Genomic DNA, 8,225 nt, shown 5'->3' with positions numbered 1-8,225 from the left:
AAGGTCCTGGGACAATCACAATTCTTCCTACAATGACAGCCACAAAACTTTCTACAGCAACTAAAGACATTTTGATATCTACAAACATAGTATCTGATTCAAATAGAAAAGCTATCTTAACAGCTACAATTGTTCCTCCAAGAACAACCAGAGTTTATCTTGCAAGAACCACCATTCCTCCTAAAAATACTACTGTTACTTCAATTACTCCAATGACTACAGCTATTTCTTCGACAACAGCCACAGTTGGCATTGAAACAACCACTGTTTCTAAAACAACAACCTCAGCTGCTCCCACAGCAGTTCCTACAACAACAGGAAATACCCTAGCCACAACTGCAAATGTTTCACGTGGAGAAATCCACCTGATTATTATTTTGGTCTCCCTTCCATTAGCAGTATTTTTTTTGTAAATGATGATTCTTAATAATTATAAGTGCATTATTACCTGTACTTTTAATAATATAATGGCAAGTGTAATCTATATATAATGGCCAGTGTAATCTATCTATCTATCTATCTATCTATCTATCTATCTATCTATCTCTCTCTCTCTCTCTCTCTCTCTCTCTCTCTCTCTCTATATATATATATATATATATAGGCATAGTGAACATGAATCATGTTAGATTTTTAGGTAGAAAACCTATTACTGCAAAACAAATATAATGGAGTATAATCCCAACTCTTTCCTGAACTTCAGCCAGCTCCTTTGGTCCTAACCCAAACCGGCTAGACACTAAACCTAAGTGTTAATCTTCTATTTGCGAGTTCCCAGCTGAGTGTCTGCCACATTTAGGGCCATCCCAAACGAAGTAGTAGGTAGGGCGAGTGGACTGTTGAGCCTAAATCATATTGAGCCGCTTCCTAACCACCACTAGTCCTCATCGGTCTCTTCCTTTTCACCCGGATCACTATCAATATTTTGAACAATTTCTAAATTCTGTTTCGCTGTTAGATTTTTTCTGAAATCCATTTTTCTGTAATAGACAAAAAATTCTGGTGGAATGTTGGTTTCTAGGTAACAATTTACAATGCAACTAATAGAGCCGTCAAAGTTACAGCTCTGGGAGATTGAGGTAAAATTTACCATATTTATTTTTTACGTTTTTATTTCATTTAAAAAAAACTACATGAAAATAAGGTAAATATAGAAACAGAAAAGGTCAGGTAACATGACCAACATATGATTAAAACAAATAAAGATAAATAACTAACATCCCCTTTAAAATCTCAGAACTGTCAAAATGACGGCCTTGGGAGTTCTAGTGTTAAAGAAAGCGGCAAATGTTTGACTTGAACGCTGTGCGCTTGCAAGTAGCATGACATAATTACGGTGGGGCAGAGAGCACATGTGATTTAATTTTCAACCTCAGCGGCGTAACCAGCAGAGCAGGTGATGGGGTTCTGAACAGGGTCACGGCCAAGCAGCAAGATAACGCAATTTGAGGGAATGTGAAAATAAGGAGGGGAGGGAATATTCAGCAGGTTCCAGGTTCTAAGTTGCAGAGATCTCCCTCCCTTCATAAGTCTGGGACAATAAAAGTGAAAATAAGGAGCGGAGGGAATCTTCTGCAGGTTTGAGGTTCTAAGTTTAACAAATAGTGTCAGAAATGATCTGGTATGGTGTTGATAGCAAAATCGGGAATTGGTATCCACTAAGCAGAGCATTTATTCATCGCACACTGACTGTAGCACATCCACTGAAAATTGTCTCCATAAAGGTAAAATCTTATTAATTCGAATGTATCTGTCCACCAAAACTATCATTTTAAGGCATCAATGTATAAGAAATATGAAAACATAAAGAATATATTTAAAATGTCCCTTTTCGTTCATTTTTCAATCTGTTTTCTTATCAATGGGCGTGAATTTAGGGCAATGCGTGCTCCCGCAATAGGGGAGGTAATTCGCTGCAGGTAAGTAATTCTCTGTGCCATATGCAGAATGCCTGTTGTCCGATCATTGGTAAATATAGTCCGACGGACCTGTTAGAATAGTTTTAACTCATATGTTGCCAGCATGTAGCCTAGTTTACTTTAAATTAGTCAATAGAAGCAATACTGATTTTCTGATACACAGTCTATTTTATCAAATAAAAGGTGAGTAAAATTATTAGATCTCATATAGTCTTATTTAATTTTCAGGCTAATTTGAATGTATTTGAATTTGAAAGCCGTTTTTTCAGATTTTGAAAATGATTTCAGCTCTTTCAATTTAATTGAATAAATTTGAATAAAAAAATACTTGACTTGAAAGGATTCAGAAATTCATTTGCAATGTTTTGTGAGGTTTTGTTCCAAATCTTAATAGATTCATTGCCAAAAGATTTTCCAAAGTAAAATCAAAGAAGTGGCCTACCATAATTATGAGGCTGAGTCCAGTTGGAAATTAGTCCCTAACTATGTAGAGGCAGTGATCTCCTTGCCAGACCAGGGACTGACTGCAGTTCTACTGTAAGGTGCCCTGGTCAAGGTCAATGACCGGCGTACTTGACGTGTAACAACCATACCATGCATATTGCTTTATGTTAATAGAATATACTAATTAGGCTATGTATACTTCCAAAAAATAAAATAAAATACCACCATCCCCCTTCTTTTTTTTATTTTACAACTCAACTACTGCATAGAGCCCATTCATTTATATTTGTGAGGTTTTTTTTAAAGCATCAGGACAACACCTAGTATACACAATGTGATATGTACAGAAAAGCAATATTAATAAATATCATGTTAATGCTGTCTTTACCAGCTAATCACACATTGATTAGTAAGATTAAAAAAAAGAGCCGAACTGCTTATCAAGTTGTACAGTAAGCACAAACTGTGATCAGAATTTAAACCAATAGAAAAACATATTCTAACACTAATTATTCATTTATTTTGAATTTATTCAATATAAGCTCAGATATAAAAAAAAAATCTACATTTTAGTATACATTTCTTTATATTACAGTCACTATCTACAATTTATCTCGTTTTTCTTAACTTTTTTATGTGTTTATTTTTAAAAAAAATTGTCCTTTTATTTTTTTTTAACCAGTTGAAGAATAATTTGATTTTCAAAACACATTTGAGTCGAGGTTCCATCTCATTTGGATCCATTTAGTGCTTTAAACATTTTCTCCAGCCATGTCATAAAGACCTTCTCATTTATTCCCTTACAATCACTCAGATATTCTATTAACTATAAGCACTCTTTTTTTTTTTTTACCTTTTAGCCCAAATTTTCTAACCTGACAACAGCCAGATGCATGTTTCACTCCGCCTAGCTCCGCTCACATATGTGAGTGGAGCTGGGCGGAGCGAGACATGCATCTGGCTGTTGTCAGGTTACAAATTTTCAGCCACAATGATTTTTCTTTTCTTTTCTGCTTGCTGTTCTGTCAGCCCTGATGAGTTGTGTCAGATAGATGCTTACCTTTGCCAGGTTTTTTTGTAGTTATCACTTTTTTTCTGTCCCCTCTTGCCAACTGCTTGATCACAATGAGGGAATTTGGCTAATAGTTCATGGCAGAGCTTTGTTAAAAGCAAAGTCTTATTATCCACTAGCTTTATATTAACACTTAAAGTAAGAATCAGAGATGACAATTTAACTGAGAAGAAATAAATTAAAACATTCTGAAATGAAGAAAATAGAGAAGAATAAAATGTACAAATTACTGGCAAAAAAAATTTAAGGCTGTTGCAGAATTGATGCATGTAGGCAACTTGAGTTGATTTGGTTGTTGATTTGCTGTAGTTTATATTCTTTGTGTTCCAAAAAAAATAAATAAATACATTCTGTGATTAAAATAAGAAATTTTGACAAACAGAATAGGAGATAATAGGAATGGATGTTTTTTTTCTTCAGGCATTATAATTTGACTATTCAAAACAACATGCAAAACACCACACAGAATGCAAAATAAAATGCAAAAAGGCTTTGCTGATGTGTTAAAACTATTTTCCTTTTATGGCTGCAAAAAGCCCTTCTTGGATTTTAACTAATCTGTTCTTTCTTGCTGAATTATTCTCTCAGAAATATGTTATTCAGATATTTTATAGTTAGTGTTCATATAGAATAAAGTTCAATGACCCTGTGCAAGTTGAACCTTGAAATGGTGCTAGGCTATCTTCTTATGGAAAGGAGAGTCTGTGTTCAAGGATATTGATTAAGTAGGTTGTCATCATGCTGCTTCAAGTTTATGCCAAGGATACTGTCTTTTTTCTTTTTTACCTGTGCATGCTGTACTTTGGCTGAACTCTTTGCTGCAAATAAAAGTCGTGTGTATCACATTGCAAGAACCTGATGCTTCTCTTTTTACTCAGGTAATAAAAGATTTTAAAGAAAAAAAGCATCACTATACAAAGTACAAAATAAAAAAAAAGATAACCTGTTAGTGATGTCATTTCTTCAAGCCTATATTCTGTAAATACTACAGCAATAGCTTGCTTGAGTATATAACATAAGAGCATTATCAAATAACCAGTATATACTTAATTGAAGCAATATTTCTGTGACTGCAAAGCCTAGAAACAAGAAGCATGTGTCAGGAACTGAGACGGATGGACCCGGTATTCAAGGAGAGACAGTCAGTAGGAAAGTTCAAACGTTTATTAAATAAAACAAAACAAAAGTGGAGCTGTGGCTCGCGGATACTGCAGGCGGGGGGGCGGGGCACCACCCAATCTCAGACACTCTATGGAGGAAACACAGGTAAGTGACCACGATAAACTGATATCTGATTATCTGGGGTGGTCACTTACCTGGTTTAACAGTCCAGACCACGAGTGTCCCCAGTGCTGCAGTCCCAGAGGTTATGCTGGAAGCTGATCCTGGTGAGGGATCCAGAACAGACAGGAACAGGCAGGATCCAGATCAGACAGGAACAGAAACAGGAGGCAGGATCCAGACTTCCAGGCATCCACAGGCTCCCAGGAGGGTTCAGAGTCAGACTGGGACCAGAAGCATGACTAGGTGGTCACGCACAGGAGCAGACAGGATCAGGTGAAGACAGGCAGGCACAGTGGAAGAGGGTAGCCTAGACTGGACGAAGGAACCGGAACTTGAAGCAGGACTTTAAACTGGTCTCCACCCTGGAGCCAGGCTTACTTGGATAAAAACTGAACCTCCCCCCATAATGAGCCAAAACCCAGAGGACTCCGCAGGGGAGGAACAGTGGACGATCAGGAGACGAGACAAACACTAAAACCCTCTTTCCACTGGCAGCTAGGATCCAGGACATGAACCAAATAAAAACTGAACAGAAAGACTGACAGAAAGACAAGCAATGGTCTGGCACTGAATGCTCAGGCTGAATTGAATATAAACCAGAGGAAACAGGTGAGGGGAATAAATTATAATTGAGGCAGGGAAGGAAGAGGGCAGGTGAAAGGAATTACTAATTAAGGGAGAGCAAACAGGCCTGATCATGACAGCATAGAGGAAAAATTAGTTTAGGTTATTGTATTTACATACATCAGCATAATCTCAAAGCATTTTAAAGGTTAACACATCCAAGTTACATATATGTAAAAAGAATCCAATTGGGTTCAAATTAAGTTTTCAGTCAAGTAAATTGAATACTATGTGTTTATACAGTCTGACACAGGACAAACTGAAGTTTGTGCCATTCAATATTACTTATAATACAAACCATGTGGATGAGTTTCCTTTAATCTTAAAATAACAGTTGGTGGAAGGTAAGTAACATACAGAATTCAACTGTTTCTGTATCAGCTAATAGCATAGGACCAATTGGATTTATGAAAATCCTTCTTTCCAGGCAAGCACGAAGAACATGAAGAAATCTACAGCAGAATAAGTATCTGGGGAGCAGTTATTAGTAGCAGTCTGCAGCTGTTTTTTATACCATTATAAGTGAACATTTTGTGCACCTTTAAATAACACCACTCAGTTGTAAAATTCATTTAGTCTTAGACTGCATCTAAGACTCAACTTTATTTATCCCTTGGGTTTACTTCTTCAGGGAAATTCTGGTTCCAGTAGCTTATATTGAGTACAAAGAGTTAAACCAAGATTCCATTAAAGATAAAAATACAACAGACAATATAAAAAGAGTGTATATAGTACTGTTGCGCCATATGCCATGATCATGGTTTTTGGACATTGGGAACCAGTGTCCATATCTTGACAGGATGACCAGAGGAGAACACGCAGCTTTGGTGAACAGCTGAGGGACTTCTGCAGCCCCTCGTTTCAGCCAAGGCCTCCACAGGCAAGTCACATGGCAAGTCACAGAGGTGTGACCAACCATGCCCCCCTCTGTGTGAGGACAGTAGAAAACCACAGAGAAAACCAGAATCTCTCTCTTTGCCTCCTGTGCACTTTGCCTCATCTCCCTCCCCCAAGAAGGAGAACCAAGGCCCAAGGGGACCCAAATCTCCAGAATCACTAAGGATGGGTCATTGTGGTTACCTTTCAGAACCAAATTACTGCAAGAAAGACCTTTTGCAACACATGTCTCTTGAGTTTCAGAACATATACCCCATTTACACTACCCTTTAAAAACCGTGCCGAGACTGGTCCAAGCTCTGTAACTGAGATAACTTATCGTGTGTAAATGGAAAGCAAACTGAACTGAACCGAGCTAACTGCAGACCAGTTCCAGAGGTGGGCTCGGCTTGGTTTTTCCCTGGCTCTGTTCTCTGATAGCAAGAGTGCATGAGCAGAACACGTTATCTCCATCTGGCTGCCCATCCCGATTCACACTCCATTCCAGTAGTTGGCGGTAATGACCCTCTGGAAGTTTCTTGCCAACCAACACAGAACAGAAGAAGAAGGACAACTATAAACAACTATAAACATCCACGAAAGGTTGCAATCTTCACCTGACCCTCCGCAAACACCGAAGTACAGCAATAATAATCAAGCATCACTTTCTGAATGTGACAGGCGCCACCATTTTGATTTGCTTGATTTCCTCCTTCTTCGTCCTCTTCTTCTTGTGTTTTATGGCGGTTGGCAAACAACTTTTGGAGCATTACCGCCACCAACTGCTTGATTTCCTCCTTCAATACTGGCAGTAATACCGCAGATCGTCACTAGGAGGCGAGGAGTCGAGGAACCGAGATAGCGTGATGTGTAAACGGTCGTCAGAACTGAACTCAGCCTGGTTAACTGATCCAAGCTCAAACCGGTCTCGGCATGGACTGGTTTTTCAAGGGTAGTGTAAATGGGGTATTATAGAGCCAGACTGGAGAGAAGGCCTACCCTGTCTTGATGAACGACTGAGACAAAGAGGACCCCTGCTTGTGAGACTGAGACAAAGAAACCCCTGGTTGTTGCTGCCCTGACTGATGAGCTTTAGCTAGATGACACTCAACCCTCCAATGGACACAGAAAAAAAAATTTGCAGGTCTGGAATGATTAGGGACAGAACAAACAACATGTGATTACTGATGAGTAAAGTAAATGCTAAAGAATAGACTGCATGTTGCGCTATGCTACAGGAATATGTGTTGAGCTTTTGCTGAAGCTTCGACAAGCTTCATTTCACTAAGGGTTTAAACACTAATATAACATTAATGTACATGTGTTCTTCAGATGCTCATTAGTTTCCATTACCAAGTATGACCAAAAGTAATTTAGTGGAATCCTGATGTCTATTCGCTGCTAGCTAAAGAGGGTAAATAATCATTTAACTAAAGGTTATTGGTTCTTGATTAAGCAAATCATTTAGTAAAACATTATTTGGCCAAATAATGCTTTATTCGCCTTATGGATTTGAATTCTGAATTGGTCTGAAAACATTCCAATTTCTTTAAATTAGTGAAAAGCTAATTTGATCATATCCCAGATTATTCAAATAAACTTTGGTTTCAGACACAAAATCCATCTTAAACTGTAATATGGTTTTCAACCATGTTCCCCTTCCTCTTTGTACATACGTAGTAGTTTAGTTTAGTTTAGTTTCACTAGTTTTAGTTTAGAGCTTTAAACTGAAATATGTTTGACTTGGAGCTGAATGATTTTTGTTAATAAACTCTTATATATTGAACAGAAGTTGTGGTGAATCTATTCAATGTTTGTGCAAAATTAACTGTTTGACCATGATTAGTGCTCGAATCACACTGTTTATGAACACACAGCTAGTAGGGCGTGTGTCATAAACAGTATAACAGCCGAAATAATTTCTGATAAAATAAGATATTTCCCACCCCTACCGGGGAGGGCAATAAACATTTTAAAGCATCAGAAACATAAATTCCCAGCTGGCT

The sequence above is a fragment of the Cyprinodon tularosa genome, unplaced genomic scaffold (assembly GCF_016077235.1).
Source record: "Cyprinodon tularosa strain WSP-4 unplaced genomic scaffold, ASM1607723v1 ctg658, whole genome shotgun sequence".
Classification (NCBI taxonomy): domain Eukaryota; kingdom Metazoa; phylum Chordata; class Actinopteri; order Cyprinodontiformes; family Cyprinodontidae; genus Cyprinodon; species Cyprinodon tularosa.
The sequence above is the reverse complement of the archived record's forward strand: the minus strand, read 5'-3'. Positions refer to the sequence as shown.